Source organism: Syngnathus acus, chromosome 6 (assembly GCF_901709675.1).
Source record: "Syngnathus acus chromosome 6, fSynAcu1.2, whole genome shotgun sequence".
Classification (NCBI taxonomy): Eukaryota; Metazoa; Chordata; class Actinopteri; order Syngnathiformes; family Syngnathidae; genus Syngnathus; species Syngnathus acus.
The window spans coordinates 17,382,652-17,406,351 of record NC_051092.1 but is presented as its reverse complement, the minus strand read 5'-3'; the positions used below and the strand labels follow the sequence as shown (position 1 = coordinate 17,406,351).

At 44.8% G+C, this 23,700-nt stretch overlaps 1 protein-coding gene and 1 long non-coding RNA gene across 2 annotated transcripts in view; one reads left to right on the top strand and one right to left on the bottom strand.

Annotated features, from left to right (window-relative positions):
• Nucleotides 1-23,700, bottom strand: part of LOC119124049 — a 793,622-nt gene that overhangs the window by 207,692 nt on the left and 562,230 nt on the right. The window lies entirely within an intron of this gene.
• Nucleotides 799-2,701, top strand: LOC119124124. Its single transcript, XR_005098189.1, has 3 exons — nucleotides 799-884; nucleotides 1,539-1,544; nucleotides 2,593-2,701. It is a non-coding gene; the product is annotated as an uncharacterized LOC119124124 (long non-coding RNA).

Here is a 23,700-nt window from a genome sequence, read left to right as displayed (position 1 = left end):
GGATGTAAACCGCGACCAGCAGAATCGCGGTAAATTCCCTCGGCAGGTAAAAAGGACGGCACTTAATGATCACAAACTCCGCCAGTGGCGAGCAGTGCCTGCATACCACCACAGAGTCCCGGCACCACTCGTCACGGATGTAGACGCATATTCCACCTCCACGAGATTTCCCCCCTCGTACAATGGTCCGGTCCGCCCGATAGCACGCTAGCCGCTCCAGACGTACAGCCGAGTCCGGAATGTTGACGGTCAACCAAGTCTCAGTGAACACGAGCACACAGCAGTCACGCACCGTCCGGATTGTAGATCTCAGCAAGCGAATATAATCCATTTTGTTGTCCAGCGATCGAACATTCGCCAGAAGAATGGAAGGCACGGCCGGGCGAGCTGGGTTGGCCGCCAGCCTGGCCCGGACGCCCCCACGCTTGCCCCTCTTCAGCCTCCTCGCACACCGCTTTCGACGCTTCCCAACCGGGGGAGGAATAGCAGACGAGTCCGGCGACGCTTCAGGACGTAGCAGTCCGAGCTCCTTTAATGTCCCCGCATCAAAGTCCAGAACTCGACAAAACTCGCTTTCGCCGATGTCGAGCAGAACCTTCCTGCCGTACTTGTAGCACAACTCAGCACGACGAGACGAACGCACAAAACTGCCGGTCAAACACTCATTTGACGAACAAAACACCGTTCGAGCGGGACAGAGAGAGGTCGCTGCGTATGCACGCGCCGCCATCTTGAATCATCAGAATGAATGAATAAATGAATGAGATAAAGTAATGCGGCATGTAGGCATCAGATAAAGTAATGAAGGATATAATATTGACGCAATATCACAGCATACTGCCAAGTTGAAGCGCCCTCAGTGTTGCCCCCCTTGCATATGTACCGTCATTTCCGGACTATAAACCGCACCGGACTATAAGCCGCACCAGCTAAAATCCGGGGATATTTTAGTTTTTTTCTTATATAAGCCGCACCGGACTATAAGCCGCATGTGCACACGAGTTTTTTTTACAAAGAAAGACAGTACACAGAAAGCCTTTTTAAAGTTTTAATAACATACTTTAACATGTCTTTCTAAACATTGCCTGTGACGCAGCAGTAGTACCGCAGCAACACGGAAGTGTGCACGCGAGTTATTAACAAAGAAAGACTGGACACAGAAAGCTTTTTTAAAGTTTTAATAACATACCTTAACATTTCTTTCCAAACACTGCCTGTGACGCGGCAGTAATACCGCAGCAACACGGAAGTAACACAGCACTAATAGGGTTTGATTAAATAAAACATACCGGTAAAAGTCACTGAGACGCGGCGGTAACACAGCAGCAACACGGTAGCACAGCACTAACAGGGCTGATTAAAAAAGCATACAAGTAAAAGTAAAAAAAAGAGCTTCATCGTCTTCATCTTCCTCCTGTGCATTGAAACCATCGAAGTCTTCCGATTGGAATAGCGTTAGTTATCCTTTGCCACACACTTTCTCAGTATCTCTTTCGTCGTCGGTTTTATGCATTTCTTCTAGCATTTTCCATGATGAGGGTCTGGTTCATGCTAATTTTATTCATGCACGAAGCGCTAAATTACATTAAACTAGCGAGCGACACGTATAGCTCCAGAGTAGACGGGACCACGAAATAAAGAAAAGGGTGATGCAACACAATGTCATCAACATCGACTGCCTTTAGCTTAAAAGCGGCATCATATGCATTTGTTTTGTCCCCCATAATGACGGTTTGTGTATAAAAGCTTCCTTTCAGTAATGTCCGTCTTGATCTCGTTCTGTCTCTTCTTTGTGTGAATTATACGGCACTATTTGCCTGGCGGATGGACATGCGATCAACACACCACTTTTCTCCCCAGTGACCGTGTCCATATATCCCTCCGCCCAGCAAAGCGGTGCCGCACAACAGCAGTCCACAGACTTTTTACGAGTGTATAAAAGTGATCAAGTCGTCACAAAAATCACGGAAAAAATCATATATAAGCCCCCCATAATGACGATTTGTGTATAAAAGCTTTCTTTCAGTATTGTCTGTCTTGATCTCGTTCTGTCTCATCTTTGTGTAAATTCTACGGCACTATTTGCCTGGCGGATGGACATGCGATCAACACACCACTTTTCTCCCCAGTGACCATGTCATATCCCTCCGCCCAGCAAAGCGGTGCTGCACAACAGCAATCCACAGCCTTTTTACGAGTGTATAAAAGGGATCGAGTCGTCACAAAAATCACGGAAAAAATCCTATACGTATAAGCCCCCCATAATGACGGTTTGTGTATAAAAGCTTCCTTTCAGTATTGTCCGTCTTGATCTCGTTCTGTCTCATCTTTGTGTAAATTTTACGGCACTATTTGCCTGGCGGATGGACATGCGATCAACACACCACTTTTGTCATACAACAGCGGTCCACAGCCTTTTTACGAGTGTATAAAAGGGATCAAGTCATCACAAAAATCACGGAAAAAATCCTATATAAGCCGCACCGGACTATAAGCCGCAGGGTTCAAAATTTGAGAAAAAAGTCGCGGCTTATAGTCCGAAATTTACGGTAAGTGCCTGTCGATGCAAAGTCCAGTCCACTGAATGCTCAGTAGTGAATTGCGCCGGGATCACTGCCCAGGGCCTGCCGTCCATCCAAAATCTTTGTCCACTTCACCGTCCTCAGAGTCCCTTTCCAGGCCCCGGTCAGTGTCCAGGGGTTCTGCAATAATTGAGAGCCACAGCCAGTATTTAACGAGGACAACAGCACAAAACCTTGAGTTGCAATGAAAAAAGCGGCAATGCCCAGCGTAGGCCGGAAGTCCTCCCGGCCCCTTTCGGTCACCCCTAGTAAACGACATCTCCATAACCAGTCGTCAGCAAACAAAATCTTCTCTTTTGGGGTTGATTGGGGCACAGGGACGACTGGTGGTCGTCGTCTCATCGAAGTGCTCAGTAGAACCTCCGAGCGTTCCCGGCATCTACTCCTATGATCCAGAGGCCCACGTGATCCCTGAAACAAACAAACAAACAAACAAACAAACAAACAAAAACAAACAAACAAACAAACACACACTCCCTCCCAGGAGTTATGAATTATCCCCCTTATTTCTCGTCGTGCTGTCAGTCTCGCAAGATCCCTCCTGAAGCAGAGTAACTTCTACCTGTTCAAGTTAGCCTTTCCTGCTGCAGATGTCACTGTCTGAAGTCCTGTCAATCACGTCTTTGCAATTGCTCTTTCCCAGTCCAGATACTAATTTTCACTCCAAATTTCCTCTTTGATTTAACTTTTTCTCAGTATTGTCAAATGGGTACCAGTCCCGTCAGTTTTGTTCACCCAATTTGTTTATGTACATTATCTTTGTCTCCCCTTCAAATCACCTCACTGTTCAAATCAGTCACCCTTTTGAATGGACCTGTAATCTTCCCAAAATGATTTAACTATTCAACTCTTTTCAATATTTGTTATGCAAATTAACCCTCTTAAAATGTGTTCTCAAATACTTTCCCTTTAATAGCAGCTTTAATGCATTCATATGTTTAGAAATTTTCCCCATTCCTTGTTTCTGGTCCAGTTTCCTATTTTATTTAATTACCTTCCAAACATTTGTTGTCTATTGTGCTGCAGTCTAATCCCTATTAGCTGTATGATTTGTCATCATTCGTGCTTTTCCGTTGAAAAACTTTAACCGTTACTGTCGCTAGATTGTTACCACGCTTTGCATCCATTCCAGAACTCCTTTCCTTTCGAGATGCTTCTTCTGCTCCTTCCATCACTGCCTGTTGAATTCTGGCACGTCCTGTTAAAGCCTCAAAAATAATTGAATCCGAAAAAACATTGAATGTCACAAATAGCTTTTATATCTACTTACTCATTCAAATGTAACCCCACCCCCCTTTGACACATTCACCCAATGTGTCATTAGGCATTCAAAAAGGAACCGGCAAAATGTCCTACCACATCATCATATGCCTTGCAGCCAGTTTGTCGAACCTTTCACACATCCAGGATCATGACCCCAAGTTCCTGAAAATTGACTGTCCACCCGACACTCGGCAACCCAAACAAAAATCGTCGCACTCCTGCCAGTGAGCATACAGCCCTGCTGACAGCGGACACTTGTACTCACAAAAACTACACAGGCATCGAGTATCAAAATAAAAAATAGACACACAATGAATCATGGCGCCCGGGGATTCTTTCCTGAAAATCATCAATCATCATAAAAATCAAAAGGGTTAGGGTTAACATTTTCACGTGAATTCAACATAAACTCTCCAAGACTGCAATCGACAACCTGCAAAATTAATACAAGTTATAAAACAACCAGCAATCTGCTCCTTGGCTGGCGGTTGATGCTGCAATAAGTCAAGTGACGCACAGAAACAAAGCAAAGCTCGCACTTGCCACAAGCAAGCTTAAGTTTCAAATGTTTGGTTGTCATCCACATAGTCAGTCACCCGGTCGGGTGAGTCCAGGTTTGTCATGCCATATTGTCCATCGTCCTAGTGTTTGATATTAGTCCTGTCTTGTCCATCCGTGTTGCTGAAATGGGCCTTCTCCATGAACTATTTTGTTGTTCATGGTGCCTTTGATTAACCATCAGCTGTTAGTAAAGGTTATAACTCGTCACTCATCAATCTTGGGTCTTCCAGTCTCATGTGAGAGGAATCTTACCCTCAACTGTGACCCTTTCATACCAACTCCAAAATACTTTGGCCTTTCACACTGCCCCTGACACACATACACATTCCTAACCACACAAGTGCCAATTCATTCGCTTTCATCGCTCAGCTCTCATTCCACAACAAACAAATTTAGTATGTGTAAGTGAGTAGGTAATTAGTGAATACTGAAGGTAACCCTTCATTTCTGGATGTTCTTCTCAATTAAATATTTCATACAATCGTACCTCGCCTTTACCGTAAAATTGTCAATTAAATGCCTAAAAAATTCAGTTATTTCTACTGCTGAGCCTGTTCATGGGTGAGCATGGGGAAAGATGCAGCCTCAGATGGTCCTTAAATAATTTTATCCTAATCAATCATTCTGATCGAACAGCCGGGTAAAGATACTCAAAAGGCTCCCTCCGACAGTCTACTCCACTATGTTGTTTTCACTTTGCCATGTCAATGCATTTGTTATTCGAATCCTATCACATTTGTCATCTCGTTAACTGTCACTTTGTGTGACTTTTATGCAGCATTATTCTTAACTGTCAAAAGTTTCCATGGCTGTTATTCATTGAACTTATCGGACTTTCTGACACCAGAATTCCCAGTGAGGTGTAATTAACTTCTAATTTATTAATTAGGTCCATTGAACAATCTAGCCACCTCTTGACTGCATCCTATTGGGTCCTAATGTCCTATTTTCATCTCCAAATTGTCAATGACTAAATGTCTAATTGTTAAGCTGGACGGGCTAAATGTGATTCTACTCTTATTTCCTACAGTTTAGCCTATCTGTTTTATCCAAATTTATCCTCTGATTATGATGCTTTTTCCTTTCTCTGTAACACTACACATTTTGCTCCTTATTTATTTATTTATTTATTTATTTATTTATTTATTTATCTTTTATCAAGACTCCTCAGTTGTGTCAAGCTCAGTGCCCAAGCAAGCTTCCATCCACTTTGACCCAAGCTCCCCCAAGTTCGATAACGCCTCAGCAAGGAGTCCGGTTTGCTTGATGCACATTTCATTGTCAAGTTGTTGTCTTTAGTTGTAGCCTCAGAGCCAACTCATTCCTCACTCTCGGATGAGTCCATTTTCAACTGAGTCCATTCTCATCTTGTAAGTTCCTTCACTCTTTGTATTCGCCTCAGAGGATGTCGTTTTCCTCCGGAGTGTTGTGCTCCCCCCCCCCAAGCACAAATATAGTCCTTCTTTTCTCTTGCAAAAGGTCAAAGGTGCCTCAGAGCCAAGCACCGTTTTCTTGTCGTGCACAGCTGTCGGTGGAGTCTCGGGATCGAGTTGCAGGGTCACTGATGGATACTGGAAAAGACAGACTGGGAAACCAAACTTAAAATATCGTCTTCCAATTAGCCATTAATTTCATAATACCTTTTGTTAATCAAACTTCAAATTCTACTATTAACAACAATTTAATATCGTTGAGAAAGACGGCGCCTTTCCTTCATGAGCTCTCGGATGTATTGTGATGGACCTCATTTGAACCATTTTAAATTGGCAGATTACCCCAAACTTAAAATTGCAAGTCTTAACTCTGATTTCTCTCACGTATACTGCAATTTCCAAAAGCTCATCCTATTTTCAGGCTGCATTCTATCGTTTGTTTTCCTGCCTTTGATTTTATGCAATCCTCTCCATCACTTTTCCACCTTTCCTGATTTGAGCCTTCAATTCAGATAACGTTTCCAAATTTTGCGTACAGAATGTACATTATTTATAATTGTCATTTTCCAAACATAGCATCATCTCTGTTTTGACCTAAGTATTAATGGTGTTGTGCTCACTTACCGATATTACTGGACGATCTTGAATTTTTAATTCTCCGCCACTACATCGAAGGCCATTTCTCAGCTGTTCACTCTTCCCATGCTCCTGTTAGGCTCCATTATTCGAATCTAGGATGTAATTTTCATTTGAATTTCTTACTTTTGGACCTCCAAATTTGTTCCTATCGCTAATTTATTTGTACCGAGCATACTTTTACAAGGGTATTAAAAGAACCAACAGATTACTCCCAAATCCAATATCTCCTCGTTGGCATCTCCTCCTCTATTTGCCACATACAGCATACTTACTGCTTTTGACCTGTGAGTCTTGTCACAGTTGGCGCTGGTCACCCTTGTCGGGCCAGTTTAATTTACGAGCAGGCTCTCCGTGCATACAATTCAGTCCTATGTCTAAATCCAGAGAATTCCTTTAATTCCAGCTGCCGCTGTGGCCCTCACCCGATATCTCTCTTGCTCTCATAAATTAGTGTTGACCGGCCTAGTTTTCTTTAGACACCCAAATCACCTATATTTGTTTTGTAATGGTTAGCCCTCGCATACTCCTACTCCACCTGTTAGACGGCTATTAAACATTAATTCTAAGTTCATTTTGTGTCTCTTTGTCCTCCTGGAGACAACGGATGTATCCGCCGTCTCAGGTTTTTTATGTAACAGAAAATCAGAAGTATTGAGAAGAGCCCCAAAGAAACGGAGGAGTATCAATAATTTGTTTTCAATTTTGTCATCCTTTCAGTAATTTAAATTAACAAGTTGGGCTTTTCTTCAGATCCAATTTCCCATTCCTCTCAGAATGCTAAAGGGAGCGCCAGCTGGCCCTAGTAGGGTCCCTCATTATTTACGAGGGGGCCACACTCTTCTGCCACCGCTTGTTGTTGTCCCAGCCAATCTTTCTTTAGATCGTATTGGTTAACACACGCATGCTCCTATTTCTCCTGTTAGACAGCTGTGGAACATTAATTCTCCTGGGTTGCAGTTACACCGGTGTACCCCCACTGTTGGTCATGCATTCTTTTGCCCCTTCAGCATTCCGTCTTCCATCATTTTGTCATAGTTCCTCTCGCTGCTGGCCGCGTAGGCCCCTAAAATGGGCATAACTCCGGCCCTGCGCGCGGCCCCGACGTCACCCGAGCGGGGAGGGTCCAGCCTTGAAACACAGCGGGCAGGTACAGGTTGGCCACCCTGCCGCCAAGGGCGCTGGATCCCCCTCCCCGCGCGTGCAGCGCAGGCGGGCACGCGCCTCCAAGCAACGAGAGCACACCATCCTATCCGTTCCTTTTGCACACACGCTCACACTCATGCGCACTCATGAGCACGTACACACACACACCCACTCACGGGCCCTCACACACACCCACACACACACACACACACCCACACACACAAATAAATACCCACACATACACGCACACACATACACACATACCCATGGGATCACGCACCCACACACACACACGTACACACATGGGATCCCAAGCGTCTCTACACGCGCAAACTCAAACAGACAACTTTAGACTAACACAGAGTTCACAAAGATTACACATGAACACAGAAGACAGACAACGGGATTCGAATCCATTCCGCATTTTGCTTCTTGCCAACTGCTGCTATGCAGTTTGGTCATTTTAGCTGTTACCAGTGCACAGATGCACTGACAAATACGCACGTCTTACTTAACTTTTGTTTCGTTTCGTTTCTAATAGCGCTGTATATTTTCCCCTTTATTCTGCAGAATTTAACTTAAGTGTGCACACAATTTACTTTTCTCACATGGTGTACCAATATTAATCCCCCCAGAGGCCTCTTTTCCACGTTTTCCATTTTACACAAGAGCCGCGCAGCACCTTCGTCCAATAGCAGTCTGCCGCAGGCTCAAATTTATCGAACTTTGACAGACGTGCATGCTATTACAGTGCGTCTCGACAAATCGGGATCGAACCGTGTCGCAAAAACGTACCAGCTGCCTCGATGTCCTGCACCACCTGGACACCCCAGGAACGTACGCCAGGATCCTGTTCATGGACTTCAGCTCGGCGTTCAACACCATCGCTCCTGACATCCTCCAACAGAAGCTCATCCAGCTTGCGGTGCCTGCCAGTGGATCACCAGCTTCCTGACCAACAGGAGACAGCGTGTGAGGCTGGGGGGCATCACATCTGACACCCGGACCACCAAAACTGGAGCCCCTCAGGGGTGCGTCCTCTCCCCACTGCTCTTCTCTCTCTACACCAATGATTTCTCCTCAGGTGACTCTCCTGTGGAGCTCCTGAAGTATGCAGACGACACCACTCTCATCGGACTGATCCAGGACGGTGATGAAACTGCGTACAGACAGGAGGTGGAGCGGCTGGTCCACTGGTGCAGCCAAAACCATCTGGAGCTGAACCCGCTCAAGACAGTGGAGATGACAGTGGATTTCAGGCGAGACCCTTCACCACTTTTACCCCGCACTATCCGCAGTAATACTATTCTCTCCACAGACACCTTCAAGTTCCTGGGAACCACAATCTCTCGGGACCTGAAATGGACCGGCCACATAGACTCTGTCCGGAAGAAGGCCCAGCAGAGGCTGTACTTCCTGAGACAGCTCAAGAAGTTCAACCTGCCGCGAGAGCTTCTGAAGACCTTCTACACTGCCATCATCCAGTCTGTCCTCTGCACCTCCATCACTGTCTGGTTTGGATCAGCCTCCAAACAAGACAAGCACAGACTGCAACGGACAATCAGGACTGCAGAAAAGATCATTGGAATCAACCTCCCATCTATCCAAGACTTGTACCTGTCCAGGACCAGGAAACGTGCAACGAACATCTCTACAGACCCTTCTCACCCAGGTTGCAGTCTGTTTGAAATACTCCCCTCCGGACGGCGTTATAGAGCTCGGTACGCCAAAACCAGCAGACACAGAGACAGCTTCTTCCCCCAGGCTGTTGCTCTGATGAACTCACACCACTCTTAGAGTCTCAGAGTCATTACTGTGCAATAACATCCTGCTCTTCACACCTTTTTTGAATTTGTCTACACTGTTTTTGCCATTTTTCACATGTCCTGAGTGTTGTTAGTCACCTAAATGTTGCACAGAGGGTGTGTTTTACCGAAGTCTAATTCCTTGTTTGGCACGCTCAAACATGGCGAATAAAAAACTCTTGAATCTTGACTCTTGAATCAAGGCAGTCAGTCAGGCGGAAGAACACGGGAATAGAGCAGCAGCGAGAGAATTTAGCATTAACGAGTCAATGGTGCGGAAGTGGAGGAAGCAACAAGATGAGCTACGCCAAGTCAAGATGACTAAAAAGAGTTACCGAGGGAACAAAGCACGGTGGACAAATTTGGAGGACAAACACGAACAGTGGGTTGTTGAACAGAGAGCAGCAAGTAGAAGTGTCAGTACAACCACTATTCGAATTAAGGCAATAGCGCTAGCAAGCGAACTTGACATGAATGACTTTAAAGGTGGTCCTTCTTGGTGCTTTTGCTTTATGAAAAGAAGTAAGAAGCTTTCAAGATGGCGGCGCCCCAGTTGGCTGCGGCTGCAACGGCTCTCGACAACCGACGAGCATTTTCACAAAATATGTCGCCTAGGACACTACAAACAACACAAAGTTTAGTTTATCCATTCAGTAGGTTAGTATATGATCGCCAGCGCCTGCTGGAGGTACGGTCATCAAGTGTTTTCGGACTCGTAGCCACAACTACCCTAGTCTGTTTACGTAGCCTCGGAGTGCTTCGGGCACTAGCCCCAGAAGCTCACGATGCAGCGGGCTCGCCGGGCAGCACACGCCGGAGGAGGAGTAAGCGTAGGCGGTGTGACCGGCGGCGGAAGCGCGGCTGTCGAGGTGGGCTAACGGCTAAGCTTAAAGCTAACCCCTACAAACCGCCGCTTCCATCCATCTTCCTCTCCAACGTCCGCTCACTGGATAATAAAATGGACCATCTACAACTGGAACTCTCTTCAAAGAGGGAGGTTAGAAACTGCTGCGCTCTCATCCTGACGGAGACATGGCTGAACTCATCAATACCGGACAACGCCGTTAGCCTGGAGGGGCTCGCTACATTCCGCGCCGACAGAAACAGCGAACTAAGCGGCAAATCCCGAGGAGGTGGGCTGTGTGTCTACATCAACAACAACTGGTGCAAAAATGCTAGATCTGTCGCCAGCTTCTGCTCTTCGGGCATCGAGCTTTTGACTGTTAAACTGCAGACCCTTCTACCTGCCCAGGGAGTTTACTGTTGTTAGCATCACGGCTGTGTATGTGCCTCCTAGCGCTAATACTAAAGAGGCCATGAGCGTTCTCTATCGGACAATCGGTGAGCTGCAATCCACGCACACAGAGGGTGTTTTCATCATTGCTGGGGACTTCAACCAGGCTAACATGAAGACTATTCTCCCTCATTTTTACCAACACGTGGATTTTCCAACTCGGGGAGAGAACACTCTTGACTTGGTTTACACTAGGGGTGTCCAAACTTTGCTGTGCTAGTGGGACGTCCAACGCTGCGCGTTCCCTTCTCTTCCGGGAGGGGGGGGTGCTAGTGGGACGTCCAACGCTGTGCGTTCCCTTCTCTTCCGGGGGGGGCTAATCGGACGTCAAGCGCAGCGCGTTCGCTTCTCTCCCGGGGGGGGGGGGGGCTAGTGTGATGTCAAATCAAACGCTGCGCGTTCGCTTCTCTTCCGGGGGGGGGCTAATCGGACGTCAAGCGCTTTGTGTGGCGGGCTCCATCTAGTGTGGAAACTGAGAAGTGCTCAAGCTGTTGTGCGGGCCACATTCAATTATGTTTTCAGAATTTGCTGCGGGCCAATAAAAACTGGACCGCGGGCCGCAGTTGGCCCGCGGGCCGTAGTTTGGACACCCCTAGTTTACACCAATATAAAGGATGCATTCAGAGCAGCCCCCCGCCCCCACCTCGGCTCTTCAGACCACCTATCTGTTATGCTAATCCCTGCATACAGGCCCCTGCTGATCAGAGCAAAACCCACAGTGAAGCAGGTGAGGGTGTGGTCTGAGGGGGCCATGGAGGCACTCCAGGACTGCTTTGAGTGCTCTGACTGGGACATGTTCAAATCAGCAGCAACATATGACAATCAGATCGACATTGATGAGTACGCCATGACTGTGTCAGCCTACATCAACAAATGCACCGAGGACGTCAGCACCACTAAGAACATCATCACCCGAGCCAACCAACGACCCTGGATGACTGAGGAGGTACGTCATACGCTACGAGCACGGAACTCAGCCTTCAAGTCTGGCGACAAGGAGGCACTGAGGACAGCGAGAGCCAACTTGAACCGTGCCATCAGGTTAGCAAAGCGAAGCCACAGTCGAAAAATTCAGGATTTTTTCCACGACGCCAATAACACCAGGAGTATGTGGCAAGGCATGCGGGCGATCACGGACTACAACTTTAGAGCTCCTGTCCATGCAAGGAGTATGACAATGCTGTTGTATGCCCAATGACAAATGACCAGAGATCAAATTGTGTATGTACACTAAAGTTAAAATTTGCAAATCAAGTGGTAAATGAATGCAACTGGCTTCTAGAAGATAAATAAAACTTAGAATGTGCTGTCCTCATGTGCGTGGGAGGGACCAGCTCATGATCGACCACAGGAAATGGCCAGCCTGTGACGAATCATTGGTGCTGGGATCTACCTTACGCGCGCGAGGGCTGTGCATGTGTGTTAAAATGATGAAAATTGGCTGAACTTTTAGTGCACAGAAATTTGCTAGACTGTGGTCTATCCAATTTGCACCGCAGAACAGAAACGCTTTTGGAAGATAAAAATGAGAGGAAAAGAGAGAAATCTGTTTGCGAGCAGAAACTGATCCACACTAGTGCATGTTAAGTAAGAAACGACAGAACATACTTTCAGGAATTGGAAGAATCAAAATTGTGAATTTAAGACATTCACATCTAATAGAAATAATTGACTGGTTGTGTTATAAGATTATACAAACTTCTATATGCGAGCTGAATCTGAGAGACTGGGTTCTTCAAATTTAAAAACGAAGGAAAACTCCTGATCGATTTGCCAGCAGTTTTTTTTTTTTTTTTTTTTTGCGTGTTGAGTTTTATCTGGATTGGTGGAGTGTTCTATCAAGAACCTTGAGATGAAAACGCTATGTGAATGTTGTGTGGTGAGCTTGGATGAATTGGGACCGATGTGATAGGAAGTCTCCTTCTTGGAGACTGCGTGTGAGATGCAAATGAGCATTGATGACTGATTGCCTGAATGAAGGGAAGATACAGGTTGAATGGTTGGCGTTGTTGGACACTTCTATCGAAAATTGGTGGGGCAACTTTGAAGAAAGAGTGATTTTGAGTACGTTAAATGCTAAGGAAGAAATAAATACATAAAAGGAACAATCACGGTGGATATGCAATTGTGAAATTGCCAAACCAGATTGTTGAAGCAGAGAAGCTTCCATACAACAGGTCAGCGCAGGCTGCTGTTGAAAGACTTGTTGCAGGCCATTCATTTACCTGCTAAACTGGCTGTGTGTAAATGTGCTGCTCACACCACAGGCACAGACGAAGCCTCGAATGGAAACAGATTAGCGGACAGAATTGCTAAAGCAGCGGCAGCAGGGAAACATGGCCATGAATTTTTTTTAATAGATTCAGAGGACACGCAACTCATAGATAAGACTATACTGACAGATATGCAGGGCAATGCTCCAATGGTGGAAAAGCGAATGTGGACGACAAAAGGAGCAATAGCGGACACAGATAATATCCTCCGCGTCGGTGACAAACCTGTTTTACCTGAGTCGCTTTTTGAAGCAGCGGCAATTGCGACGCATGGGCCTTGCCATGTGTCGACAGGGGGGATGAGGTCCATCATACATCAACAATTCACTACCTTTGGTTTGGATGTTTACTTAGAAATTTTTTGTAAAGCATGTCCCGTTTGTGTGAAACATAATCCACAAGGAAACATGAGACCTAAGAGAGGCTCATTTCCAAAACCGTCTTACCCATTTCAAATCATGCACATGGATTTTATTGAGCTCACACAAAGTGGACCTCACAAATACTGCCTAGTGATGATTGATGCATTTTCCAAATGGGTGGAAATAGTTCCGTCTAAACGTGCGGATGCCTTAACAGTGGCAAAAGCCATTTGCAAAGCCATCATACCGACTCATGGCATCCCCCAAACCAGTTACAGTGACAATGGTCCACACTTTGTGAACCAAGTTGTACAGAACATGGCTGTACACCTTGGGGTAACGTTAAAAAACCACTGCGGCTACCACCCGTCCAGCGCTGGCCTGGTTGAACGAGCAAACTATACTATCAAAAGCAGGTTGAAAAAATGCATGGAAACAACAGGCAGATCTTGGCCAGAGTGCCTAGACTTAGTGAAGCTCTATATGAGAATCACTCCCACTTCAGAAGGGCTAACACCTTTTGAAATCATCCACGGGAGGCCATATAGACTACCTGTGTTCCATGCAGATTTACAAAAGGCAGATGAAGAACAGTCTTTGGCAGATTACATGATCAGAACGCTCAGACTGACAGAGGTGTCAAATGCAAATTTACTGCCGCCTGATCTTTCATCCTCACAGTGTTGTTAGTCACCTAAATGTTGAACAGAGGGTGTGTTTTACCGAAGTCAAATTCCTTGTTTGGCACGCTCAAACATGGCGAATAAAAACTCTTGAATCTTGAATATTCGAGCCCGTCAGCCCAAAGAGTTTACCTAAGGGGCTCTTGCACCAGCGTTTAAATCGAGGAGCATTATAACCCACAAACACTTCAAATCCGATCAGTGCCCAAACGACGTGGCTCGCGCGCTTCCTTCTCTTCGCCACCTTTTAGAAGGTCTAGCCGGATATCTTTCCACATTCATTCTCACAGTTACGGATGCCAAGGCTGCGCACTTTTCCTATTTGCCAAACGCGGTCAGCGCAAGCCTCTCTTTTTCGTTCGACCTTGACGGAGACTAACACGGCCGCCGAACATCTCGACAGTCGCACTTGGCGCTTGCAGTGTCCCGGCTTGTCCCAGGAATTTTTAGGAATCAGTGTTCAATCGTATCTGTGTTTTCGCCTCAATCACACAGCTAAAATTTCTATCCTCCATCGGATCTGTCGCCAAACTAAAGTCCACGTTTTATGGGACTTTCTGCTATTTTTCTCTTGTGACGGCCAATAGCGATGTCCCAGACATCATGTCCCGTCTGCCTCCTCCTTGGGGCATTTCTCATTCATCATTCTCACCAGACATGTCACTCACTCATCTGTACACATTCCCCATTAAGTTTTATGTTACTGTTCCCTTTTTATTTGTTGTTTTTTATTTATTTTTTCCTGTTTTTATTTTACTTTACTTTTGCCGTTTTTATTTAGGGGCCACTCCCCCTTTAAAGTCGCATTATGACGACTTTTGAATAGGAGAGACAACTTCCCCCTGGAACAGCCACAGCCACATCAGATTCGTCTGACTGTCCTCCTTGGGGAACAAAACGAGCATGCAACTGTGAGCAAAGCATCTCACCTCAATTACAGCTCGCCGGCCGGCCGCTGGATGCTCGCGCAGAGAGCGGACGGGAGTTCCCCTGGAGAACACGAATCCTCAATTACAGCTCGCCGGCCGGCCGCTGGATGCTCGCGCAGAGAGCGGACGGGAGTTCCCCTGGAGAACACGAATCCTGTTCGTGACGCCAAAAATGTGGTGAATGGTCTTTGTTGCTTTGCTGGTCTCCAAAAAACACTCGGTGGACGATGGCTGGCCCAGAGAAGGAAGCAGTCCAGTGACACACGGCTGATTGGGAAAAGATTTTATTCAACCGATGTCAGAGTGATGTCTCTCCAAAAGTTCGAGTGGCCCCAAAAGCAAAGATGTTAGCAGCCCCCCCTTTTTCCTTCTCTTCTCTCTCTCCCTCCCTGTTCTCTCTGTTCTTCTTGTGTCCCCACATCATTTGTACCTCGGAAGACAACAGCTGCGGTTCGAGTCTCACTCTACTGGTTACCGTAATTTTCGGACTATAAGTCGCGGTTTTTTTCATAGTTTGGGTGGGGGGGCGACTTATACTCAGGAGCGACTTATATGTGTTTTTTTTCAAAGATTTTCCAAAAAAAAAAAAAAAAAAAAAGTGAAACCGCGATAAACGAACCGCAATGTAGCAAGGGATTACTGTAATTTGAATTTCAAGTGACGTCAGCAGCGCGACGTCGCGGTCAGCAGCGCGACGTCAGCAGCGCGACGTCAGCAGCGCGACGCGGCGTTGTTTACATAAAGGACAAAGATTGACTCGACGGAGCTCTCTTTCACTTCCGTGGATTGAAGTCGGGGGCCGGCGCTCGGCCGGGTGGCTGTCCAGGGACGGTGGATGGGGCTCGGACAATGCTTTTACGCACGCCCGGTCAATGCTTTTACGCACGCCCGGTCCTACTCTACCGAGCTGTCTTTCACCTCTGTGGATGGAAGTCGAGGGCCGGCGCTCGGCCGGGTGGCTGTCCGGGGACGGTGGATGGGGCTCGGTCATGGCTTTTACGCACGCCCGGTCCTATTCTATGGAGCTCACTTCCGTGGCTGGAAGTCCACGCCGCCACACGCCTGGAAGTTTGTTTTGTTAAATAAAGAGCCGTTTACCAAACCCACGTCTTTCCTTGAACTTTGTTAACGCTACAATATAGTTATGTAGTAGATCTGTGGAATAACGACGACGCTGACGTCAGGGCGCACGCACGCGCGCCGTTGTTGACAAAGGACGAGGAATTCGATCGATGGATTTAATGATTTAGAGTGCACAGATGGTTTGATAACATTATTGCTTATATAATAGTTATTTGATATATAATTTATATATCGTTATATGGGCCTGTGGAATATTTTGAAGTGCAAGAGCCGTCAGCGGCGCGCACGCATTGTTGACAAAGGACGATTGATGGATTTAATGAATTGGAGTGACACAGATGGTTTTATTAACGTGTTATTTATGTAATAGTTTTTTTAATAACTCTGAATTTTACGTCAGGGCCGTTCTCAGCTCTTAGTTTGTGTTTATGTCACGTTAGCATACCTATCGTTTAGCCTGTTGTTGCTCGTTCATGACTGTTCTTGGTGTTGGATTTTGTCGAATAAATTGCCCCCCAAAATGCAACTTATACTCCGGAGCGACTTATATATGTTTTTTTTCACTTTTTTGGGCATTTTATGGCTGGTGCGACTTATACTCCGGTGCGACTTATAGTCCGAAAATTACGGTACTTCCGATGCCCCTAAAAGGGCATGGACAAGGGTCTTCCTGATCACGGACGAATGGCCCTTCCATATTCTAAGTACCGACACATTACTGAAACTAGAGCTTCTCTGTACCGCAAAAATAGCTTATAGTAGTCTCACTGCTGCTAGTTTATCACCTAAAGGCAACATACAAAGACGCATAGAATCCAAATTTCACTACACCTTTTAATTCCAATAAATTTGTATCATTTTGAACCATAATCGATGAATTTTTAATAGTTATTTTAAAACCGAAGACGATTCGCTCGGAAGAGCCAACGTCCTGTCTCGCCTCCTCTGAGGATTGCGTAATCACACGGCTGCGGATGTTGACAGGCTATGCAGTTGCAGTTAGACTGAACTGCTCTCTGTCTTTATGTCGCTGTTTAAGTGTTCAAACACTGTGGCTATATTAATTAATTTCCGTAGTTAAGCTTGTGTTTTTTGTCATCTGTCTGTAACGTCGTGTTTCTTTAGATTAACAAAACGGCTTTGAAAAGAGATCTTACGGAGGCTCATGCGCCTAGCTGTAGAATAAGAGATCTCCAGTTCAAATTTACAGTGAACAACTGAGGAGCAGTCGTCCATTTGTTTAGTTTTACATTCGTTTTTTGTTTTTGTTTTAGTTTTTTTCCGTTTTTACATTTCGTTTTACAATGGAGGATTACGTATTTTCGATTTCGATTTTCAACGATGGACTTCCGGTCGAACCTGGAGGTCATCAGTAAAGGAAAACCAACTCCGGAGTTAAAAGGTTTGATTCGGACAACGGGACTTCGGAACGGAGTGGTACGCATGATCGAAAACAAGTTTTTGATTTCATGTGCTTTATTAAGTGTTTTATGTGTGAAGACTGCTGATATGAGATTTCATTTAAAAGAGTTCAGATTAAATAACGAATAAGCCACACTAGAGCAGCGTTCCCCAACCTTTTTTGTGACATGGTTAGGTGCCGGACAAATTTTACCGGGGTGTGATGTCAGTGCCTCCCCAGGCATGAACCTCACCGCACGTCACTGCTATGTACAAATAACAAGAAATAAATACAAATTCACACAAAAATAATTTGCGCACCATGTAAAACTTTGAACTATCACTAGAGCTGCAAGAGCTCCACTTTCCTGTCAGCCATAGACATCTATTAGACCAGTGTTTCCCAACCTTTTTTGAGCAATGGCACATATTTTATGTTACAAAAATCACACGGCACACCACCAAACAAAAATGTCACAAAACGTATATATAATGAAATATAATGAACATTTATTGTCAATTCACTTACTCAGTGTGAAATTTGGCCCTGTTTGGTTGAACACAACGCTGATATTCTTGCAGGAATTGAAGAAAGACAAACACGAAGATCTTCCTCAACAGCTCTGAGTCTCGCTCTTTTCTTAGTCTTTAAAGTAGTCATGCTTGAAAAGCCCAGCTCACATAGATAGGTTGTGGAGAAAGGGAGAAGAGCTGAAATTGCTTTGTTTCCCAGAATAGGGAACTCCTTGGCAGCAGTCAGCCAAAAACTGTCCAAAGGTACATCCGAAAAGCGCAGCTTAAGACCACGATCTTGTCTCAGTTCAGTTATTTCTTCCTGCTCCTGCAAAGTTATGTCCCTTCCAACTGCAGTTGAGCTATATGGGTTCCTCACCCAGTCAAGGCAATCAGTGGAAAGTGAAGGGAAATAACATGACAACTTCTGCTCCAAACTTTGCAGATGTTTACCTATTGTCTCACACAGTGCAGCTCTGTTGACACTGCCATTTCTGGGTGTTTGGGAACATTTCTAGGTTGGCACTTTCCACGTGTTGTTCCCAGAGCAGCACCTTTGAACGAAACCCCTGTATTTTATCTGTACTTGTGAGCAGGTTTTCGTTTCGACCTTGCATTCGCGTGTTCAAGTCATTCAGATGTTTAAATGTATCTGCCAGATATGCCAGTCTTGCACACCACTCATCATTTGAGAGCAAGTTAGCGTCATCATGCTTCTCATTTGTCAAAAGCACTTTGAGTTCCTCCCTCAGCTCATAAACATGACTTAAAACTTTGCCACGGGAAAGCCACCGGACCTCCGTGTGGAGCAATAACACTTTATGCTCCTGCCCCATTTCCTCACACAATGATGTAAACATGCGGCTTTTTACTGGTCTCGTCTTCACAAAGTTTATCATGCGCAAAACATCTTCCATTACAGGAGCTAGGTCTGCTGGTAATGTTTTGGCAACAAGTGCTTCCCGGTGCAGAAAACAATGCGTCGCGATGACGTTTGGATTTTGCTCTTTCACTCTGTTTACAAATCCTTTGGTGCGCCCGAGCATGGCAGCTGCTCCATCGGTGCAAACACTTACGCAGTCTTGCCACTTTAGTCCTCCTTGTTCAATGTACTCTGATACAACTCGAAACATTTCTTCTCCTGTTGTTCTTCCTGGCAATTCCTTGCAAAACAGAAAGTTTTCTCTGATGGTGTCTCCGTCTACAAAGCGCACATTTGCCAGAAGCTGCGCGTGTCCACTGATATCCGTAGATTCATCAATTTGCAAAGCGAATTTCCCACTAATGTGCAACTTTTCCAAAACTGTCTTCTCAATGTCTGCAGACATGTCTTGAATACGTCTGGAAATTGTATTATTTGATAGAGGGACTTGGGCTATTTCTTTAACAGCGCCAGGGCCGAGCATCTCTTTCAAGATAATTTTGCAGGCGGGCATTATTAACGTCTCTCCTACGGTGTGTGCCTGTTTTGATTTGGTGATGAGTTCAGCAACTTGGTAACTAGCTCTAAGAGCTTTCTCACCCGTCTTGGTGGTTTTCCTCAGTAGCTCTGCCTGTTTCCCAGTCCGTTCACGCAGTTGAACAAAATAGTCCATACTCTTGTTTTGTAGTGACGGGTGTTTTGTCTCTAAATGGCGTTTGAGTTTACTGGGAACCATGGCACTGTTGGACAACTTTTCCCCGCACATCGGGCATAGCGGAGTTGCCGCACTTTTTTCTCCGGTAAAAGTAAATCCAAAAGCAAGATAGCCTTCATTGTATTGTCTTAAGCTCACCTTTTTTGCGTTCTTCTGACCAGTGCTCATGCTAGGGCCTTCATCTGGGTCAGAATTTTCTTCAGGACCCAGGTCAGATTGAGTACTTTTTCTTTTCAAATATTTATCCATTGCTATTACCTGCACTGTCTCACTCGAGGATAACTATGAACTTCCTACTCCTAGAGTAGACATATCGCGCTGATACACTGCCCTCTATTGGAAGAGCATTTAATTGCCCTGTCTATCACTACATGCTTCTCACTTTGAACCAATTAGACGAAACTGGGCGGCACACCTGATGATTCGTCACGGCACACTTGTGTGCCGCGGCACAGCGGTTGGGAAACACTGTATTAGACATCTGGTCTATGTATAGACCTAATTTAGACATCTAAAATTGGTCTCGGTATAGACCTAAAATAGACGTCTAAATTAAAAACATCAAATATGATCATATTTCGAAATTTTAAAGTCTGAACCAGCTGTAAGTTGTATAAATAATGTACAGAAGTTGTCTGGATTTGTGTTTAACAAGCATATTGATCCGTACATGTGAATTGGTTATTTCTGTAACCTGATATAGATGTCTATTTTAGGGAATTTTATAGACCTAAAATAGACATCTAAATTAGGTCGATATATAGACCTAAAATAGATGACAAATTTAAATCCATTAAATATGAAATATTAAACCATAAACCAGCTGTAGGTTGTATAAATAATGAACATAGGTTGCATTGCTTTGTTTTAAACGACCATTGATCTGGATGAAATGTGGTTATTTCTGTAACCTTATCGACGTCTATATAAGGTCTATGTGTAGACCTAATTTAGACGTCTATTTTAGGTCTACACATAACCTAATTTAGACGTCTATTCTAGGTCTATAGAATAACCTAAAATAGACGATTTAAATAAATCATCAAATATGAAATATTAAACCCAAAACCATTCTGTAAGTTGTATACATAATGTACAGAAGTTGTGTTGCTTTGTATTAAACAACCATTGATCCATGTGAAGTGTAGTTATTTCTGTGACCTGATTTTAGGTCAATGGAATAACCTAAAATAGATGACAAAATTAAATCCATCGAATATGATCATATTAAACCCAAAACAATCATGTTTTAAACAACCATTGATCCATGTAAAGTGTCATTGGGGCTATGGAATAACCTAAAATCCATCCATCCATTTTCTGTACCGCTCAGTCCCCACGGGGGTCGCAGGCGGGCTGGAGCCTATCACAGCAGTCATTGGGCAGTAGGCAGGGGACACCCTGAACCAGCTGTAAATTGTATAAATAATCTACAGAAGTTGTATTGCTTTGTTTTAAACAACCATTGATCCGTGTGAAGTGTGGTTATTTCTGTAACCTGAGACCAAAATTAAATCCATCCATCCATTTTCTATACCGCTTGTCCCCACCATCAAATATGAAATATTAAACCCTAAACCAGCTATAAGTTGTATAAATAATGTACATAAGTTGTATTGCTTTGTTTTAAACATCCCTGTGAAGTGTGGTTATTTCTGTAACATGATATATATTAGGTTATTCCATAGATTCAAGATTCAAGAGTTTTTATTCGCCATGTTTGAGCGTGCAAGGAATTTGACTTCGGCACATCACAGCCTCTGTTCAACATTTAGGTGACTAACAACACTCAGGACATGTGAAAAATGACAAATATTCTCAAACATCCCCTGATCTTAAACTCCCAGGAGGGCAAGGAAAAACTCAAAACTCCAACTAGGGGAAATGAGAAACCTTGAGAAGAGACCACAGATGGGCGGGTCCCTCTTCCAGGATGACCAGGCTGCAGAGATGGATGGATGCAGAGAGGACACATAGTACAAACAGTGTAGACAATTGAAAAAAGGTGTGGAGAGCAGGATGTTATTGCACAGCAATGACTCTGAGACTCTAAGAGTGGTGTGAGTTCATCAAAGCAACAGCCTGGGGGAAGAAGCTGTCTCTGTGTCTGCTGGTTTTGGCGTACAGAGCTCTATAACGCCGTCCGGAGGGGAGTAGTTCAAACGGACTGCAACCTGGGTGAGAAGGGTCTGTAGAGATGTTACTTGCACGTTTCCTGGTCCTGGACAGGTACAAGTCTTGGATAGATGGGAGGTTGATTCCAATTATCTTTTCTGCAGTCCTGATTGTCCGTTGCAATCTGTGCTTGTCTTGTTTGGAGGCCGATCCAAACCAGACAGTGATGGAGGTGCAGAGGACAGACTGGATGATGGCAGTGTAGAAGGTCTTCAGCAGCTCCCGCAGCAGGTTGAACTTCTTGAGCTGTCTCAGGAAGTACAGCCTCTGCTGGGCCTTCTTCCGGACAGAGTCTATGTGGCCGGTCCATTTCAGGTCCCGAGAGATTGTGGTTCCCAGGAACTTGAAGGTGTCTGTGGAGAGATGCCAAAATCCATCAAATATGAAATATTGAACCCTAAACCATGCAGCTGTAATTGGATGGGATTGCAATGTTGTATTGCTTCGTTCTAAACGCTAGGGGCAGACACGTGCATAAATTGTGTGCCACCGTAAAAAAAACAAGACGAAGAAGTCGAAGTAAAAGTGTACGCAGCGAGTACACTGCTCAGTCGACGCACGTTGCTTTTAAAAGACAAACTAAAAAAAAAGACACTAAGGTCAGCTACTATAAGGTGAGTCTTTGAGGTTTTTCAGTAAGAGCTGTTGTTTTGTCCTGCAAAGTTTGTCTATTTCATTATCAATCGATTTCAAGCTTGGACTTAAGTTGTAGCTTGCCTGCTAGTCCTTTGTTTTTGCTACGTGACTAGTTGCTTTGTGAAGAGAAGAGCTGACACAAACGTTAATGGTCGCTAAAAGTTGATGGTAGCGCAAGTGAATTTGCTTCAAATTCCAAAAAGTTTGTTTCATGTCGATGCATAGAGTATGTAGCAGTGCCGGCTCTACACAGGGGCAAGAGGGGGCAACGCCCCCTCAAACAGATGTCCTGCCCCCTCGAATCAAACTTTTAGAAGTGAAAAATCCGCTGATAGAAACACACGTTAATCAGCCCCCTCTCTTCTCTCATGTCGGTGCAGTGTGCGTCCTCACACAGCCTGCTGTCAGGACTCCGCGCCCCTCCGTAAACATCCAATCACTGTGAGTATGCAAATGAGGCAAGACGCAGCCAGAGTGTCAAGTTACAGTCAGCGCGGTAGGAGTTGGAAAAAGCAGTAAAAACTCCACCAAACTCGTCGTAATGACCCGTGATATAACTAATGATTAACGACAACTCAAATAATAGTTAATATAACATTCATATTATATGTTCCCCCCCCTGAGAGATTGCCACCTTATTGTGGTCAGGGGGTTTGCGTGCCTCAGTGACCCTAAGAGCAATACCAGCAGAAGCTTTAATCTTCAGGTGGGACACCCAAGCTGAACAGGTCTTAGTGTAGAGGCCTGACAGAGTGCAATCCACTTCTCCAGGTTGAGATCTGGACACACAGCTAACAACTGCCGTGAAGAAAACACTAACAGTGTAAATGTGTAAAAAAAAAAAAAAAAGAACATGCCCCCTTCACATTTCTGACTGCCCCCTCTTATGTGCATTCCTAGAACCGGCCCTGGTATGTAGTGGTTTTCTTAAGTAAAAAAAATCTCAAGTGAATAAAATATTTTTGAAAGTTTATAACTGTACATATAAGGCATATAACTGCCTACATTTAAAAAGGAAATGTTATTTTTGACAAGAGGTTATGCTTTATGCATTTACAATTCATATGTGAATTTAAAACTAATGTAAATAATGGCATTGCTTTTGCAGATGTCAGCAGCTCGCTTTCAAAAATCCCCATGGCTATTATAAAACAAAAACAAGATCAAACAGATCACAAATTGGAGATTTTCTGATGGCATGGCAAAGATATACTTTCCCTTTTTACCCATGTTGTGATTTGTGACTCCAGATTTAGCTCAATGAGTGGCACGTGAAAAAGTAGGTGTT